Source organism: Bos mutus, chromosome 16 (genome assembly GCF_027580195.1).
Source record: "Bos mutus isolate GX-2022 chromosome 16, NWIPB_WYAK_1.1, whole genome shotgun sequence".
Lineage (NCBI taxonomy): Eukaryota > Metazoa > Chordata > Mammalia > Artiodactyla > Bovidae > Bos > Bos mutus.
The window spans coordinates 13,550,693-13,570,413 of NC_091632.1; the positions used below are offsets into that span (position 1 = coordinate 13,550,693).

Here is a 19,721-nt window from a genome sequence, read left to right on the forward strand (position 1 = left end):
ACAAAGACTTGGACACGACTGGGTGATTAAACAACAGCAGCAAATACCCTGATCGACATGTTTCTTAGGCCCAGAATGAATATATAACTAAGGGGTCAGAGCAGTTTCCCCAGTTGGGCTACTCTTTTCTTTGACATTCCTGCTTCATTCTTGTTTTCACTTCCTCCAATTTTGAATTTTCAGTTTTCTCCTAGTCATTTCAGCTCTCTAAGGGGACTATCTTAGGCTTATCAACTTAATGCATATTCTATCTTCACAGCCTAAGCCTCAGGTGGAAAAAATCAAGCACAACTGTTAGCTTTGGCCTCTGTTGAAAAAGTTATAATTATCTAGGCCTTGCTGGAACCCTGAAAGCTAATACTTTGATTTTTTTTTGTTTTTTTGGTAATTCTCTTCACTGCTTAGGTCCTGAGTCACACCCTGTCAAATTAGGTTAATGTTGTTACTATTCTTTTAAAATATCAAATCTACATTTGTATTTGACCATCTATGGACTCCAATGATCTCATCTATAAAATGGAAATTGGGGAATGATGCTTGAAGTAGGAAGTACCTACTTCCAAGGTTTGTAGAGAGGATCAAATGAAATGATATATTAAAGTATTAAAATGCTGTACAAACAGGAATAAAAAAAAAGACACAGCACAGAGATGATTTCAGGGAGCGGGACTGGCATGTGCAAAGGCCCTGAGGCACAGGACTGAACCCGAACGCTCTCTGTATTGCCCCATGCTTTGGATCATCTGCTCCCTCACTAGCCTGTAGGGATGAGTGTGGACAGCATATTTTGTGACCCTCTGAGGAAAGTGCCTGGTCTCCTCATTCAGCTGCAAACTCATCTAAGCACCTTCCAGACTCTACAGTGAGCATGTGACACCAACACTGCCGCCCACCCCTCCCAGGGATGCTGAGAGAGACACCAGGAATACAGAGTGCAGTGAGGGCCAGCCCGAGTGCCTTTATTCCTCTTCTCTGGGACATCGGGAAGTCTTACGCCCTCAAGCCATTTGAAAACTAGAGGCACCTTGCCACTCACTGCATCAGGAGGGTGAAATGTGGCAGCAGAGATCCCGGCATAAGCAGAGAGGCTCTGAGGGAGAACCACTCTCTCTCCTGGCCCTTGGGGTAACTGTGCTTAGAGGATGTAACACGGAAGCTGGAACAATGTGTCCAGGCAAGCCCCGAGCAGACTGCGCACACCCACTGAACCGGCTGGCTCAGAAGGATTAGAATGAGGACGCAGAGAGTTCTCAGAACTCCTGGACTCAGGATACACACCAGGCTTGTGCAATCCAGGTCATTGCCGTTGTCCTCAGATTAAGACACGAAGAGAACTGCCCAAAATCTCCTCCCTGGTACTTGCCCTGGGATGTTTTCCAACTACTTTTTCTTTTTTTCTTTTTTTAATAGAAAATTATTTAATTAGTATACATGTGTTCCCCATCCTGAACCCTCCTCCCTCCTCCCTCCCCACACCATCCCTCTGGGTCGTCCCAGTGCACCAGCCCCAAGCATCCAGCATCGTGCATTGAACCTGGACTGGCATCTCGTTTCATACATGACATTTCACATGTTTCAATGCCATTCTCCCAAATCTTCCCACCCTCTCCCTCTCCCACAGAGTCCATAAGACTGTTCTATACATCAGTGTCTCTTTTGCTGTCTTGTATACAGGGTTATCGTTACCATCTTTCTAAATTCCATATACATGCGTTAGTATACTGTATTGGTGTTTTTCCTTCTGGCTCACTTCACTCTGTATGATAGGCTCCAGTTTCATCCACCTCATTAAAACTGATTCAAATGTATTCTTTTTAATGGCTGAGTAATACTCCATTGTGTATATGTACCACAGCTTTCTTATCCATTCATCTGCTGATGGACATCTAGGTTGCTTCCATGTCCTGGCTATTATAAACAGTGCTGTGATGAACATTGGGGTACACGTGTCTCTTTCCCTTCTGGTTTCCTCAGTGTGTATGCCCAGCAGTGGGATTGCTGGATCATAAGGCAGTTCTATTTCCAGTTTTTTAAGGAATCTCACACTGTTCTCCATAGTGGCTGTACTAGTTTGCATTCCCACCAACAGTGTAAGAGGGTTCTTTTCTCCACACCCTCTCCAGCATTTATTATTTGTAGACTTTTGGATTGCAGCCATTCTGACTGGTGTGAAATGGTACCTCATAGTGGTTTTGATTTGCATTTCTCTGATAATGAATGATGTTGAGCATCTTTTCATGTGTTTGTTAGCCATCTGTATGTCTTCTTTGGAGAAATGTCTATTCACCATTGCAACGAAAAGAATAAAATACTTAGGAATATATCTACCTAAAGAAACTAAAGACCTATATATATAAAAACTATAAAACACTGGTGAAAGAAATCAAAGAGGACACTAATAGATGGAGAAATATACCATGTTCATGGATTGGAAGAATCAATATAGTGAAAATGAGTATACTACCCAAAGCAATTTACAGATTCAATGCAATCCCTGACAGTATTCTTCACAGAGCTAGAACAAATAATTTCACAATTTGTATGGAAATACAAAAACCCTGATCTTGAGAAAGAAAAATGGAACTGGAGGAATCAACCTACCTGACTTCAGGCTCACTACAAAGCCACAGTTATCAAGACAGTATGGTACTGGCACAAAGACAGAAATATAGATCAATGGAACAAAATAGAAAGCCCAGAGATAAATCCCACGCATATGGACACCTTATCTTTGACAAAGGAGGCAAGAATATACAATGGATTAAAGACAATCTCTTTAACAAGTGGTGCTGGGAAATCTGGTCAACCACTTGTAAAAAGAATGAAACTAGAACACTTTCTAACACCATATACAAAAATAAACTCAAAATGGATTAAAGATCTCAACATAAGACCAGAAACTATAAAACTCCTAGAGGAGAACATAGGAAAACACTCTCTGACATACATCACAGCAGGATCTCTATGATCCACCACCCAGAATATTGGAAATAAAAGTAAACAAATGGGACCTAATTAAACTTAAAAGCTTCTGCACATCAAAGGAAACTATTAGCAAGGTGGAAAGACAGCCTTCAGAATGGGAGAAAATAATAGCAAATGAAGCAACTGACAAACAACTAATCTCAAAAATATACAAGCAACTCCTACAGCTCAACTCCAGAAAAATAAATGACCCAATCAAAAAATGGGCCAAAGATCTAAATAGACATTTCTCCAACTACTTTTTCATCCACTCCCTCAACAGAGGCTTCAGGCCAGACAAGCTGACTTCGAGCTCAGGTGCACCCTGCTGGGGGCTGGCAGGACCCAGCTGGCCCCTCCTCCTGACTCTCCACCTCCAGTCACTCGGGTTCTTAGACTTCCTCCAAGTCCGGCTCCCCGCTTCCCTCTGGGCCTTCCCAGCACAGCCTTGGACACTCTGCCCTGCTCCCTGGTCTGGATAATTCCTTCTCGCGCCTCGAAATACACCCCACCTCCTCCCCGACCCTTTGACCATATTTGTGCCTTTGGCACTCTGCAAACAATCCCTGCATCACCGCATCCCCAGCCGTGTGTCTGGCACACAGCAGGCGCTCAATGGTTGTTGAATGCATAAACAAACCAAGGGCACTAGGCATCTTACTAAACCTCCCCAGTGTCAATTCACTCAGCTTGAAAATGTGGGTAATAAAACCCACCTCCCAGGAATGTCGTGAGACTCACATGAACTAATATGAACAAGGCACTTAGCACTGTGCTTGGAGCACAGTAGGTGCTCAATAAATAGTAACCACAATAAAGATGAATCCTCAACAGTATAAATCAATTATACTCCAATAAAAATAATAATAAAAAAAACTGAAGCTATCAACCATGTGACAATTTCGCTGTGAAATGACCTATAGTTTCAAGCAATGGCGATCTACAAACCATTCATTTTGAACACTGGCTACCTGACCAGGCCTGAGCTGTTTGTTGTTCTCAGATTTATTTCTATTCAAGAAATATGTATTGCATGCCTATCATTGCATTGTGCTAAGTGCTGAGGGATATGATATCAAGAATGAATTAGTTCTTAGCCCCACCCACCAAAGTGTATTGAAGAGTTACGGTAAGATTAAAGATGATAGGAAGCAGAGTGCTATCGGGGAGAGGAAATGCTGGTGGGAATCATTCTCAGAAAGAGTGCCGGGGATAAGAAAGAAAAATTCAAAGCATGCATAATAAATCTTCCTGTTCAATATTTAAAAAAAAAAAAAAGAAGAGTCCTCTGTAAGAGCCCTGTGATGCAAATTCCACAGGGATCGTCAGTCTCATTTTGAAGAGAGGCGTGAGCTCCAGAGAGGTTTGAATGATGGTCCGTGACCCACAGACTTTCCCCTCACCCCGGTGCAGCCTCCACACGGAGAGAGGCTTCCCAGTGATCCCAGTGATCATCCTCTGCAACCCCACCCCCCCGCCCCAAGCAGCTTCCTCTTCAGCCAACACTTAGAGACCTCTACCTGGGGCAGGCACCAAGCTGGGTGATGGGAAAGAGGATAAGTCAGGGGCTGCTTTGATCTTAAGGAGCCACGGCCAAGGAATTCACCTATACCCCAGAACGACTTCTCTGTTACGGAAATGGAATCCACGACCCTTAGCTGGGCACACAGACGACCAGAACCAAGGCCGCACCGCACTTACGTGTGGCCCTCTGCCCGAACTCTGGTTAAGGGGAGGGGTGCGGAGGGACGGGTGCCCCCCGGGGGTCCTGCCCTGCCCTCCTCTCTCCCCGCCTCCTCCCGACCAGAACAGGATGGGAGCTCTCTTGGACCAGGGAGCCCAGGTGCCAACCTAGTTAGGATGAAGCAACAGGCTAGGAGGAGACTGGCTGCCTGACACCATGAAGTTGCCATTTCAGGCCCCTATACCTGGACTGCTGGCTACATGAGACAAAAACAAGCTTCTGTCTTATCTAAGCTTCTATTATTTCAGGGTTTTGCTGGATCAACCGAACCTACCTCCTAGCCAATTCAGAAGTCCACTATCCGGTGGGGCTGGAAGGTGTTTGTCTCTATGGTAGTAGGTATAAGTAAGTAAGTAAGTGAACTCTCTCAGTTGTATCCGACTCTGTGACCCCATGGACTGTAGCCTACCAGGCTCCTCTGTCCATGGGATTTTCCAGGCAATAGTACTGGAATGGATTGCCATTTCCTTCTCCAGCAGATCTTCCCAACCCAGGGATCGAACCCGGGTCTCCTGCATTGTAGACAGATGCTTTACCTTCTAAGCCACCAGGCAAATTGAGCCACATAGGTAGTAGGTATGCTGCTGCTACTGCTAAGTCACTTCAGTCATGTCCGACTCTGTGTGACCCCATAGATGGCAGCCCACCAGGCTCCCCTGTCCCTGGGATTCTCCAGGCAAGAACACTGGAGTGGGTTGCCATTTCCTTCTCCAATGCGTGAAAGTGAAAAGTGAAAGTGAAGTCACTCAGTCGTGTCCTACCCTCAGCGACCCCATGGACTGCAGCCTTCCAGGCTCCTCTGTTCATGGGGTTTTCCAGGCAAGAGTACTGGAGTGGGATGCCATTGCCTTCTCCAGGTAGTAGGTATACACATGCCTATTTCCTTCACCTGTTCCAGGAAAAAGCATGGACTTCCTTATGTCTGAAGGATCAGATAGTAACATGATGGTGGAGGCTCTGACAGCACGTTCAGAGCAAAAGCTCCAGCGACTTGAGCTAAACACCTTGGTGGTACCCACTGACCTCGCACCAGCCCTAACTGTGGACGTGGGGCCAGGATCTGCTGAGGAGACCCGGTGCATTAGGCCAGCGGCCAGCCAGGGACCCTGCTTCAGGCATCCACTACGTACCTCAACCCAAAGCTGCTAAGATCCAGGCTTTCAAGCTAATTCTGGAACACAGAACTCTCCCTCATGCATTGATGGCCATTTCCCTTGCATTGTCTGAGCCCATGGAGGAGTGAGGGTAAGCAGAGTTCTGACACCTTGTAAATCTTGCCTCCTGTCTGTAGTGAAACCACAAAGCCCTTGTTCTTACTGGAAAAAAAAAAAAAAAAGCTGCTGGCAGTCTGTGATCTCTGTCTCCTGCAGTTTAGAGACGTAAGAATGTACATCAGAGACAGACAGACACAGTGGAAAGCTCATCCATTTGCCTTCCCCTCCAGGCCATGAAGATCCGTTACTAGGAATAAAGCCTTAGCTTTAAGTGTCAGATCCTATCAGATTGTGCTGTGGTGTTGGGTGCTTAGCCTGAATGTTTTATTGGATTTCTTTTGCCAGAAAAGAAATCAGGGAATGGAGAGGCTCAGGAGGTCAAGGCTCCAGGGAGAGGCGTGCAGTTCATCCCAATTCTCATAGGGATGTCTCCTTCTAGAAAGGTTGGTCTCATGTTAGATTTTGTAGGAGAGCTCAGAGATGTTCAAGAAATACTTGTTTTCTTTGGAGGTTGGTACAAAGGAGAATAACTGTTCTCTGAAAACCATCTCTGTATTAGAGATGGGACACTGGTGTGGTTCAGCCATATGTCTGGTTAATGAAAACCACGCAAGACCCATAACATCATGTACCAGGTGCAACGTGAACTGTCTCTGACTCTCCCCGGTGGTTATTAGATTGTCAGTTCCCAAAGGTGGGGTTACATCTCAGTACCCTTTTGCACACAGTTCAATCCAGTTCAACAATTTGGCACAACCTATTACAGATCAGGCAGTGTTCCTGGAATTAAGGGAGATAAAACAAAAAGACAGGACATCATCTCTACGTTCAAGGGGCTTACAATGTAAGGAGACAAAACTTACATGTGCAAAATGATGAAGTTGAAACAAACAAAAATGTAAAAACAAGATATGTGAGAGGCTGCTCTAGGAAATCAACCTGGAATATTCACTGGGAGGACTGATGCTGAAGCTGAAACTTCAATATTTGGGAAGAGCCATCTCACTGGAAAAGACCCTGATGCTGGGAAAGATTGAGGGCAGGAGGAAAAGGGGATGACAGAGGATGAGATGGTTGGATGGCATCACCAACTCAGCAGACATGAATTTGAGCAAACTCCAGGAGACAGTGAAGGACAGGGAAGCCTGGCATGCTGCAGTACACGGGGTCACAAAGAGTTGGACATGACTGAGCAACTGATCAACAACAACAAATCTAGGCAGAACTACTGAGATTTCACGGAGAAAAAGAGAATGGAGCTGGCCTTCTACAGGAAGGCAAGGGAATTTAGACACACGAAAGAGATGGATAATCCCCCCAAACAGCAGGGGGGAAAACTGGATGGTTGGGAATGAAGAGAGTCGGTTTGGGCTCTGCTCTCCTTTCTGCAATGGCAGTTTCTTGGCGGTGTTATCTACACCATCTCCACATTCTCACTGTTGAAGGGGAATGATTGGTGCCTATTCCTGATGGTTCCTGCCTGGAAGGCAGCTCCAGGGGCACCACACTCCTGGCCTCTGTTGTGCCCTCATCTGATTGATGAGTTTGGAAGGAACCCCTGCACGTGTGCAGGCCAGCCCCTTCTCTGTCCTGAGGATCTGCCTGTTGGAACTTATCCTCTCTTGTCTCTCTGGTGGTCCCTTCTGACACGAAACAGAGCTACAGCACAGAGCCTCCCAAGTGTAGGCTTGTGCTGGTTAGCAAGACAAGGGTGGGTCTAATCCCGGCTCTTAATATTGGGAAGCCTTCTTGGATGCAAATATAATGCATATTCTCCAATATCAGCTTTATCACAAAAGTGAAAGGTGATATTTTGACTGGTACCCATCGTACTTACTGTCTCTCTCTTGGTTCAGAACTCCAGGAGAGATGAATACAAATTATGAGGCACCCCTGAACCAACACCCACCTCTCTTCATTTCTCAGGCTCCTCTAATCTTGCTTCTGACTATACTCTCAACACTACTCACAGTAGTCAATAACTTCTCCTGGTAACAGCCTAAAAGATATTTTTCAGTCCTCAACACATTACAGCTCTTTGATTCTAAGATATATTTAGGCTGTTTGGCATGCCTTATCTCTGAAATCAGAACATATTTTACAATCAATGATCTGTCACAGTTTAACCGGCAGCATTGTTCCTCGGTGGGCCACAGGATATTGGTGCGTCTTTATCATCCACAGCATCCGCTAGACAATGGAAATGTGCTTCTGAAGCACTTGAAAATGCCCTTTTCTGCCCCTCCTTGGCTTTGGTGACACCCCACTCCCCTGGTCTCTCACCCTCTGCAGGTGGTCCATTTCAGGCTCCTACCTGTGACCCATATTAAACAGTGTCCTTTGGGGCTCTGCTTGAGACCTGGTTGCTTTTTACCTTCCCCCTCTCTCTCCAGGTTTTCTCAGCCTCTCCTCTGGCTTCAGTTGCCATCAGGATCACAATGATCCCCAAGTTTATATATATATATATATATTTTAATTTAAATTTATTTATTTTAATTGGAGGCTAATTACTTTACAATATTGTATTGGTTCTGCCACATATCAACATGAATCTGCCATTGGCATACACATGTTCCTCATCCTGAACCCCCCTCCCACTTCCCTCCCCATACCATCCCTCTGGGTCATCCCAGTGCACCAGCCCCAAGGATCCTGTATCGAACCTGGACTGGTGATTCATTTCTTATATGATATTATACATGTTTCCATGACATTCCCCCAAATCATCCCACCCCCTCCCTCTCCCACAGAGTCCAAAAGACTGTTCTATACATCTGTGTCTCTTTTGCTGTCTCGCATACAGGGTTGTCGTTACCATATATATGCGTCTAAATTCCATATATATGCGTTAGTATACTATATTGGTGTTTTTCTTTCTGGCTTACTTCACTCTGTATAACAGGCTCCAGTTTCATCCACCTCATTAGAACTGATTCAAATGTATTCTTTTTAATGGCTGAGTAATACTCCATTGTGTACCTCGAGTTTTGATCTTTCTTCTGAGTCCAGCATCTCCCAGCTAAGTTACTTGAACTTAGCTCAAACCCACAGACCCAAAACTGGAACTCGTCCTGCTCCCTGGAAGACCTGCACATCCTCGAGTGAGTGTCCTCTTCCCTGTGAAAGTGGTCCAAGTCATGCCAGACCCCACCCTCTTGCTTGTCTCCATATTCAATAAATGACCACGCTCTGACCATTTTAATCTATCGTGTATCCCTTGGATCTGTTTACTTTTCTCCATCCTGTGAAGCCAGCTCAGGCCTCTCTCATCTCTCAGCATCCTCCTCACCAGGCTCCTTGTCTGCTTTCCTTTCTCTTCACAGCAGCCAGGATGATCTTTCTAAACACAGATCGATTCTGTCACTCTTCTCCTTTAAAGTCTTTGTGGATGCTGCCCTTCTGCCAGGGAACACTCTCTCTTAATCTCCCATCCTAGTCCCCTACCCACTTCTCTGCTGCACCTAGTGGAATTCAGTTTGCCATGGAAGTCTCAGTTCAGATGCCACCTCTGTCAGGAAGCCTTCCTTGATTTCTCCTGGCTGGGCTGAATTAGATGCCTGTCTTATAAGCTCCCATAGCATCCTGTTCTTTGACCTATTATAACTCTTGGCATTCTATTAAATAACAGAAGTGAAACTGCATATTCACTTGTCTATTTTCCTGGTGAGACTTAAGCACTACAGCTGGTTTGTTTATGAAATGAACAAATCAATATAGGAAAAGATGGGTCTGAGTGGAATAGTATACAGTGGGCCAGGATCTGAAAGACTGAGAATGCCCTAGGATGGATGACTTTGAGGACAGGACTGGTCCCCAGTCCAAGTATCCTCAGGTGGCTATGTTGTCAGTCTGACTCTAGAAGGAATTTGCTGACCTGCTCAGAAACACACCCGTAATTCACTCTGATCCAGCTTAATGCTGAGCTGAAAATTTATGGACAGATCTAAAAAGAAGAAATAAAAATGATGGATGTTAGAAATTATCCTATGACATAACTGCTTTCCTTAAAGGAATTAAAATCTCATCCAAATGTGGGTCACTGGCCTTCCTGGTGGAGACTCTACTTTTCTCAAACAACATTGGCATCAGTCTCTGAATGAGGGCACCACACACAAACAGTTACATTAAACCAATGGCTTGGAAACACCACGACAGTTCTCCTTCTGTTCTTCACAACTGAAATTAGATAAAAGTAAATTAGCCGAATGTTTCTCCACTAAGTAAACAGATGACAAATCTTCCACTGAAAGCAGGTGATGATTTCCTAAGATTGCTACAGATAACAATTCAAAATTGACTTGATTTCCCTCCTTTTGTTTATACAGTATATATGCATTGTAGAAAATAATTGAAATATATTGAAAAATAGAAAATATGGGCTCTATGCTTTTGGCCGATAGAAAAGCATGCAGAAAGCTTCAGTTGACATTTTGGTACACGCTCCATCTTTCTTCCATTCATATGCATTTTTATGTAAGTTAAGGTCACTACATATATACTTACATATTCTGTTTTTCCGCCCCCTCCACCCAGTTAACATTACATTTGAAACATTTTGCATTCCAATAAAACTTCTTATATCATCATCATAACAGTTGCCCTTGATTTACCATAATTTTTTTAAACCAATCCTCTCTGTCTGGGCTCTACAGTTATGAGAATTTCCTTTAGAAAGCTCTATTAACTCTCCTAAATATCAGTGTCTTCACTGGGACTACAGGGACTACAAACCAATCTTTTAAATTGCTTAAGCAAAAACAGCATTAGGAGCAAGAACCTGGTTGTCCTCCCCACCCTCACTCAATGCATACATTACCAGATACAAATGGTTCTGCATTTCTGAAGTTCTGTTCACGCTATGGCTCCTGGCTAGGAGTGCGGATTTAATATAATTGCTTCGGCTGATGGAACAGCTATATGAATATTAATGTTGGTTGAAGTGTTTAGAGAGACACTTAAACAAAGCTTCCTCCCTTTGTGCTGAGCACGAGCAAGAGGTATTATTATATGGTTCACAGCAGCAGTGGTCACGCAGCCACTTAGCAAGCTCCCAGGGGAATGTGGAGGAACATCGCAGAAGACGGCGGTGCAGGAAGCGGGGCAGGGTGGGGGGGTCTCCCCTCAATCCCTCAGAAGGGAAACGTCTCTAAAGGATTTAGCTTCTCTGTCTCTAACACAACTAGGATTTACACAAAGTTACTGCTGCTTTTTCAACTTCTGTCAGATAAGCCAGTCTACCGTTGTCGTCTGGTGGTTCTCTTTTCCAAGAACTGTTTGAAGGAGGAGTTGGGAGGACCTACTAAGATTAATGCTATTTTTCTGATTGGATCAGGAGATAACAAAAGAAATGCTGTCAAGATTTCTTTTGAAAAATAAAATGTTATTCTTTTTTCAGGTTGCATCCTAATAACTGAAAGGATATGTGAAACTTGGAGCAATGCTTTCTCAAGATCTACTTAAAATTTTTTTTTTAATTTTCCTGATTTTGAAAGTAGCATACATTCTTTTAAAGAATACTTGAAAGACAAATATAAAAAAGAAAATGAAATCCCCTGGCACCTCAAAACCAAAGTCACCAACTATAACATGGTGATGAAGCTGTTGGTAGACTTTTATCTATGAATGTTTCTTCCCACATAGCTGAGGTCACATTACATTAAAGAAGTGTATTTTATTAATTTACTTATCATAGGAGCTTCTAATATCATTTAAAATTCCTTTTGAGCATTTTGAATGACTACACTCTTATTTCGTTTAAAATGCTCTGAAATACTTGGTCATTCAGACAAGCATCCATATATTCTCTCTGCACCTATCTTCCCCTTGATTTCCTATTCCTTCCTCTGAATCCTAAATCTGTCTTGAGCCCCAGTTTCTTTTCCCAGTTCCAGACGCACCTTTCTGAATGGCTGTGGAACACTCCACTTGGATATCCAACTGCCCTTTAAATGCAACAAGTCAAAACCAAGCACCACCCCTTCCCTCCTGATTGGCTACTTCTGTTGCTGGTGCCTCCATCTCCTCACCCACCTGGACATCAGTCACCTCTCTCACCTCCCCATATCTGCTCCTCACATCCTATCATTTATGGCCCTTCAGACTCTCCTCCCAGAAGGTCTCCTTTACCTGTCTCTCGCATGCCAAATTCAGCAAATACAGGATACCCAGTTAAATCTGAATTTCAGAAAAATAGATACATTTTTAGCATATATATATATATATCAGCTCAGTTGCTCAGTCATGTCCCACTCTTTGAGACCCCATGAACCACAACACGCCAGGCCTCCCTGTCCATCACCAACTCCTTGAGTTTACCCAAACTCATGTCCACTGAGTCGGTGATGCCATCTAACCATCTCATCCTCTGTCGTCCCCTTCTCCTCCTGCCTTCAATCTTTCCCAACATCAGGGTCTTTTCCAAGGAGTCAGCCCCTCACATCAGGTGGCCAAAATACTGAAGTTTCAGCTTCAACATCAGTCCTTGCAATGAACACCCAGGACTGATTTCCTTTAGGATGGACTGGTTGGATCTCCTTGCAGTCCAAGGGACTCTCAAGAGTCTTCTCCAACACCACAGTTCAAAAGCATCAGCTCTTTGGTGCTCAGCTTTCTTTATAGTCCAACTCTCACATCCATACATGACCACTGGAAAAACCATAGCCTTGACCAGATGGACCTTTGCTGACAAAGTAATGTCTCTGCTTTTTAATATGCTGCTGCTGCTGCTGCTAAGTCGCTTCAGTGTGTCCGACTCTGTGCGACCCCATAGATGGCAGCCCACCAGGCTCCACCATCCCTGGGATTCTCCAGGCAAGAACACTGGAGTGGGTTGCCATTTCCTTCTCCAATGTATGAAAGTGAAAAGTGAAAGTGAAGTCGCTCAGTCGTGTCCGACTCTAGCGACCCCATGGACTGCAGCCTACCAAGCTCCTCCATCCATGGGATTTTCTAGGCAAGAGTACTGGAGTGGGGTGCCATTGCCTTCTCCGTTTAATATGCTATACACACACACACACACACACATATATATATGGCCCATTCAAAATTTAGGAAATATTTAAGCTAAAAATTATTCTTTGTTTATATGAAATTCAAATTTAACTGGATGTTCCTGTTTTATTCAGCAGCCCAAATCCTGTCTCAGTTTCTCCTGCCCACACCTTAACACCTTTCATCCATACTATAAGCCATAAGTCAGTGAATAACCTCCTTGTCTCTATGTCAAATTCATTAATTTTTGCAAATCGCAGCTTTAATGGGATCGCACTTTACTCACCACCCTTGGCGGTTTCCCACTGCCTAGTCCCTCAGACTCCCATTTAGAAACATCAGCAGGCTAGCGCACACCCGCCTCTCCAGCCCACGTCCCACTGCTGCCTCTCAGGTCCAGGGCAAGTGCTGGTCTCCTGGTTACAGATCACCCTACACTCTGCGTTCCCCAGCCTCTCTCACATGGTTCTCTCCATCTACGATACCCTACCTCACATGACCAAATCCCGACTCCACCTTCACAAAGCCACCACCCTAGGCTCAGCCTTCAGCTCCTTGTACACAGATTATGAGTAAGCTTATACCATCATTTTGGCAGGTCAGAAATAGTCGAAAATCAGCAATTTCACATGGTTTTGGCTAGTGTAATATAAGATCTCCTCTCTGGTGCTTCCCTGCCTTACCATCTTCCCCATGTTCATTTCTTCAGCCCATTCCACAAAGAAAGAATATCAAGCAGTGACTGCCTACAGCAATGTTTCTCAAGTACAGTCCTCTGTCCACCACAACACGTGACACGGAACCAGTCCATGGAAGTGCGGCAGGGAGGGGGCGGCTATTAACAATGCAGATGCCAAGGCTCCACCCTGGAGCTGCAGAATCAGAATCTGTAGGAGGGCCTGGGGATCTGCATTGTGATCAAGCTTTCTAACTGAGACATCCGCTTACTAAAGCAGAGGACCACTGCCCTGCACAGCATGCCTTCTCCATCTACTCACACTGGTCCCTGAATATGCCATAGGGTTCCTACCTCTAACGACCCTAGAGACTCTTGAGGATCCTTCCAAGCCCAGGTCAGTTTCTATCTCTTCCATAAACATTTCCCTGTTCATACAAGGAAGTCTAGAGAAAGAAGTACTGTGTCATTTGTCACTAATCATGCGTTTTTCTTCCCAAAGGGAATAGAACATTCATCCACGATAAGGACTTTTCTCTACACCCCACCCATCCCGAAGAGACCAACACCAAGTTAGGCTGTGACAGCTGCTAAATAAATACATGCTACACTAATGTCCATCCAAGGTCAACAGACCCAAAGAAACCAACTCTCTAAGCAAAGATGAAAGCACCTTCTGAATTAGGAACTGTGAGAAGGGAGTATTTTATTAAGAAAAAGGAAAAAAGAAAAAGAAAGATTTCACCTGTGAGCAAGCATTTACAACTTCATGCATACGTTTAAGGAGAATGTCCATGTCAGTTCTAGTTCAACAATGACAGAACTGCAAGCAGAAGGTTCACCCAGACTTACCTGTGCCAGGGCCTGCCCATCCACCTCCCCCGGGCTGCTCCCTTCCTTAGGCAGACTCTGGCCCATCCACGAGTCAGAAGTGCCTCCTCTAGTTGAGAGCCACAGCTAGACCTATTCCAAAAAGACACTGGACTCAACAGAATAAACGCATCATCTTTCCTCCTTCTCCCACTCTGACTCTATTGCTTGTCAGTTGCTGCTGGAAACTACTCTCTCTCCTCACCTCCCCTCTCCTGGAGGTCCTTCCCCTCCTGTTCTTTCTGGCACGTCTTCCCCATCTCCTTTCCATCACTTTACTCAGGTCCTTGTGATTTCTCACCTGAGCCTCCTGACTAGCCTCCATGTCTCTGTATTTGTGGAAACCAAATCTTCACATCTTTCCCATGTTTAAAACCCTCTATGGGTCCCTTATCCCTTCAAGATGAAGTCCAGATCCTTATTCTGGACCATAGAGCCCTTCATAGTCCTGCCTTTCAATTCAGTTCAGCAAACAGCCCCCAGTGCCTTCCATGTGCTGGGCCAGGCCAGACATCTAAAACCAAAGGACTCCGCTCACAGGTGACAGAGGAGTCAATGTGCAGTTGACGCAGTGTGACGGACTTAGCAGGCCACAGGAGGCCTTGAGACTCAACCATGCGGTGGCAGCTCCTGCAGGGAGTTAGTGAAGGACCAGGGCTACAGTTACATCTCCAGTTCCACGTCCAGGGCTCTTGCCACTACTCAATGTAGGCTGGCAACCAAGATGTCTGTCTTGCCCAATATGATGAACCAAAACACAACAAAAACAGAAGACAGGAGATGATCCATGACTAAAATATGAATTAAGTACTAAAATGCAAACCCCATAACAGTTACTACAGAGATGCTAAATCACAGTGAAACAGAAACATTTAAATATTGCACATATAAGATGGAAACAGAGAGATGGATCACGCTCAAGCTTAGCCCTGATGAAAGCTCATCACCCACTTATGTTGGTCAAGTAACAGAACTGAGATAACAACTTACTTGCAGATGCAAAGAGAGCCACTTGGGCAGGGATGACATGAGTAGTTTTTATTCTGGTATCTATTTGAACCGTGGTGTTGGAGAAGACTATTTACAGTCCCTCGGACTGCAAGGAGATCCAACCAGTCCATTCTGAAGGAGATCAGCCCTGGGATTTCTTTGGAGGGAATGATTTTGAAGCTGAAACCCCAGTACTTTGGCCACCTCATGCGAAGAGTTGACTCATTGGAAAAGACCCTGATGCTGGGAGGGATTGGGGGCAGGAGGAGAAGGGGACGACAGAAGATGAGATGGCTGGATGGCATCACTGACTCGATGGACGTGAATTTGAGTGAATTCCGGGAGCTGGTGATGGACAGGGAGGCCTGGTGTGCTGCGATTCATGGGGTCACAAAGAGTCAGACACGACTGAGCAACTGAACTGAACTGAAGAAAAACTTAAAAGAAGATTACTTTAAAAATCTAATGAATAAAATACACAGGCTAAAGACTTGAATTTATTTCAAAGAGCCAAGAAACTAAATTGGAGAAGCCATGAAGTGATTTCTAAGAGAATTCCAAAAGGAGATTAGGAGGATATCATTTCAAAAATCAGGCAGAGAACCTCACAGGGAAAGGAGAACACAAGAGATCATCTAGTATATTCTCTGTCCTTGGGGGACAGCATGGTTTTCAATCCGAGAGAGATACTCTCTATGTCTGCAGGACCATGTTTTTAAACTGCAGGCTGACAGCAGGTCAAGACAGCAATTGAGTGGGTCATGACTGTCAATTTCTTTCTAAATGAAAGAGAATAGAATCTAGTAGAAAATACGAGGTTGCATCTCACACAGCAGCATTAAGTACTGGGATCATGTATAACTGTGTATGTGAACATGGGTATATCAGTTCACAGTACAATATACACTGAGATGCAGTCAAGAAAGCTTGACAAACACTCTTCTAGAAAACTTCTATCAGAGAGGGTTTTATTTTTAATACATAGGAAACACATTCAGTTATGAATCCTGACCCTTTTCCTTGTACTTGGAGTCTGTGCTAAAATTAAACAGAGAATGGGGGTGGAATATCAGAACTGGAAGGAGGAAGCAAATTAGCAGAGTGTAAATGAAAGAACTGATAACAAGAGGCCAGAGACCAAAGGAATGAGATGGATGAGTTCTGGGTTTTTTCTGAAAGCCTCCTGCTTTATGGCAACTAAGGATTCCTTGGCTAGTCTCATTGAAGCACTGGTTACACGGTAGTTTCTCAATAGTTACATATCCCATAACCCTCAAGAAGCACCTGTATTCTGTCTATGGCAACAGTTACCAAGCAGTATGATTGGTGTCTTTTTAATGATGTCCGTCTCCACCATGTGCAGCAGCTCCTTGAAGGCTGGACTGGCATTTGGTCCACTGCTTCATCACCACCTCTATGACAGTTGACTCAGTAAATTTCAAGTGGACTGAAGTGAAAGGCATCGAAGGACCATAAAACTCTAGTTCTAATATCTGCTGGATGCCGAACCCTCTTTGCAAGAACAAACTGATTTCAGTCCATTGGGCGTAGGATATTCTAATTTGAGAAAAACAACAGTTAACAACAAGATTCTGAAGTTTCCAGGGAGAAAACTGCTTGGACTCTCGTATCTCTCGGCCCAGAGAGATACGGCTGAGTTCATGCAAAGGACTTGTGCCATCCTTTTATAGGGTAAGAGTGTTTTGAAATGCCAAAGACTCTTTAGGAGGTCAAGCTAGGACCTACTCTTTGGACTCAGTCTGGCTCCTGAAGATACCTGCTTTTTCCAGTCTGGACAGGCTGAGGGAAACCACCACGTTGAATCTGAAGCTGCTGAGCTATTTCAGAGGTCTTATCCACATTGCCAGCTGGAGCTGGCAGGATGCCCAAGAGGGCCCAAAGGCAGAGGGCTGGACCCGGAGAAGCAGTCAGTTGACCAAGGAAGTCAACAATGAACCAAATCTGGTTGTGTGTGTATGCTCAGCTGTGTCTGACTCTTTGTAACCCCATGGACTGTAGTCCACCAGGCTCCTTTGTCCATGGAATTCTTCAGTGAGAATACTGGAGCGGGCTGCCATTTCCCACTCCAGGGGATCTTCCCAACCCAGGGATTGAATCCATGTGTCTTATGTCTCCTGCATTGGCAGGTAGATTCTTTACCCCTGTGCCATCTGGGAAGCCCAAGCTCTGGTTGCTTCCCCACAAGAGGCCCAGGCTGAGGGGATACGAGATGGAGCTGGGAAGTAACCTTTGCCTTTCTCACCCTCTGCAGCTCTTCCCACCTCCATGCCTAGGTGGCCAAATCCAACCCCTAATAGTGCAGCGGTTTAGCTTGGGGTGGGGGTGGGGGCTGATTAGGAAGCCCTGAGTGTGAGTGTATAAGGGGGGGGTGGTACTGGTCTGAGGCTACACTCCTCGGAAATGCATATGGGAAGTTATCAGGGAGGGAAATGGGTGAAAGACACCCTACACCAAATGATCAACTCAAATTCAAATTCAAGAGAGAGCCCATTAGTTGCTAGTTACCCTTCTTCTCAGCTAGGCAAATGTCCAGAGAGTTATCACTGAAGGAAAGTCCTCTTTACTGGGGACACTGATTAGTATTAAAGGTAGAGATAAATGTCTTCCCTGCAGCAATACTAAAGCAATGGTTTAACCCTTTGTGGACTGGTTGGATCTCCAAGGGACTCTCAAGAGTCTTCTCCAACACCACAGTTCAAAAGCATCAATTCTTTGGCACTCAGCTTTCTTCACAGTCCAACTCTCACATCCATACATGACCACTGGAAAAACCATAGCCTTGACTAGATGGACCTTTGTTGGCCAGTCCATTCTGAAGGAGATCAGCCCTGGGATTTCTTTGGAAGGAATGATGCTAAGGCTGAAACTCCAGTACTTTGGCCACCTCATGTGAAGAGTTGACTCATTGGAAAGGACTCTGATGCTGGGAGGGATTGGGGCCAGGAAGAGAAGGGGATGACAGAGGATGAGATGGCTGGATGGCATCACTGACTCAATGGACATGAGTCTGAGTGAACTCTGAGAGTTGGTGATGGACAGGGAGGCCTGGCGTACTGCGATTCATGGGGTCGCAAAGAGTCAGACACGACTGAGAGACTGGACTGAACTGAACACTTGGTGTGTGCTGTTCCTTATGCACAATCAAATATGACATCTCTGTCGATGAGGAAGGTAAGGGACAGAACAACTCTGCAGAGTTCAGTGGGTACTTCTGCTGCTAAGTCACTTCAGTCGTGTCCAACTCTGTGCAACCCCAGAGACGGCAGCCCACTAGGCTCCTCTGTCCCTGGGATTCTCCCGGCAAGAATACTGGAGTGGGTTGCCATTTCCTTTTCCAATGCATGAAAGTGAAAAGTGAAAGTCAAGTCGTTCAGTCGTGCCCGACTCTTAGTGACCCTATGGACTGCAGCCTACCAGGCTCTTCCGTCCATGGGATTTTCCAGGAAAGAGTACTGGAATGGGTTGCCGTACTAAGAATCCAAAATTTACTTGAACTAAGTTTCAGCGTCCATCCCTTGCTGAATCTCTATCTCAGTCTCCCTCCCACCATCTGCCAGCGTATGCTAAAGGAATACCGAGCATCTTTGGGTTACCCTGAGTGGAATGTAATCAAGAGGGCAAGTTGACTCAGAGCCAGGGGAGAAAAGAGGCTGGATAGCATATACTCCCAAATCAAACAGAAACAAAGTTCAGGCTTTAACAAAAAATACTATCTATGTCTGGATACTTAGTTTGAATCTCAACTCTAATTCAGTGTAACAATCTCTCCCTGTCTCAGTTTCCTAAGAAAGCACACCCAAAGATTAAAAAAAAAAAAAGTCCACAATGTGTACCAGTGTCTGGCAAACTGAATGAGCTGGCAAACTATGTATGTTCTCATTAGGACTACAGTATTGCTCAGTGGATCAGAGCCAAGGTTCTAGAGTTTGAGGCACTCCAAGATGCTGACTCCATGGACCTCATCAACCCTGAGGTCCTAGGAAACTTCTCTAACCTGTCTGAGCTTTCATTGTCTCACCTACACAATGGTGATAATAAAACCATTTTGTAGGGTTACTGTAAAGATGAACTGAGGATCTGTATGTGAAACGCCTGGTACAGAATAGATGACCATAAATGGTGGGTATTATTGTGGTGGCTTGCCCCCTCAGAGAGGCAAATATGCCCCCCTAAAGAGGTGTTCTGCAGCTGCCACCAGCAACTGGATGAATCTCTCCAAGGCCACGGATGCTCAAGCACCAAATGCGCACGT

General features: G+C 44.9%; 1 protein-coding gene across 1 annotated transcript in view; it reads right to left on the reverse strand.

The window, feature by feature from the left end:
* The window catches only part of KCNH1 (potassium voltage-gated channel subfamily H member 1), a 377,358-nt gene that overhangs the window by 104,975 nt on the left and 252,662 nt on the right, over nucleotides 1-19,721 (reverse strand). The gene's annotated exons all lie outside the window — the stretch shown is intronic.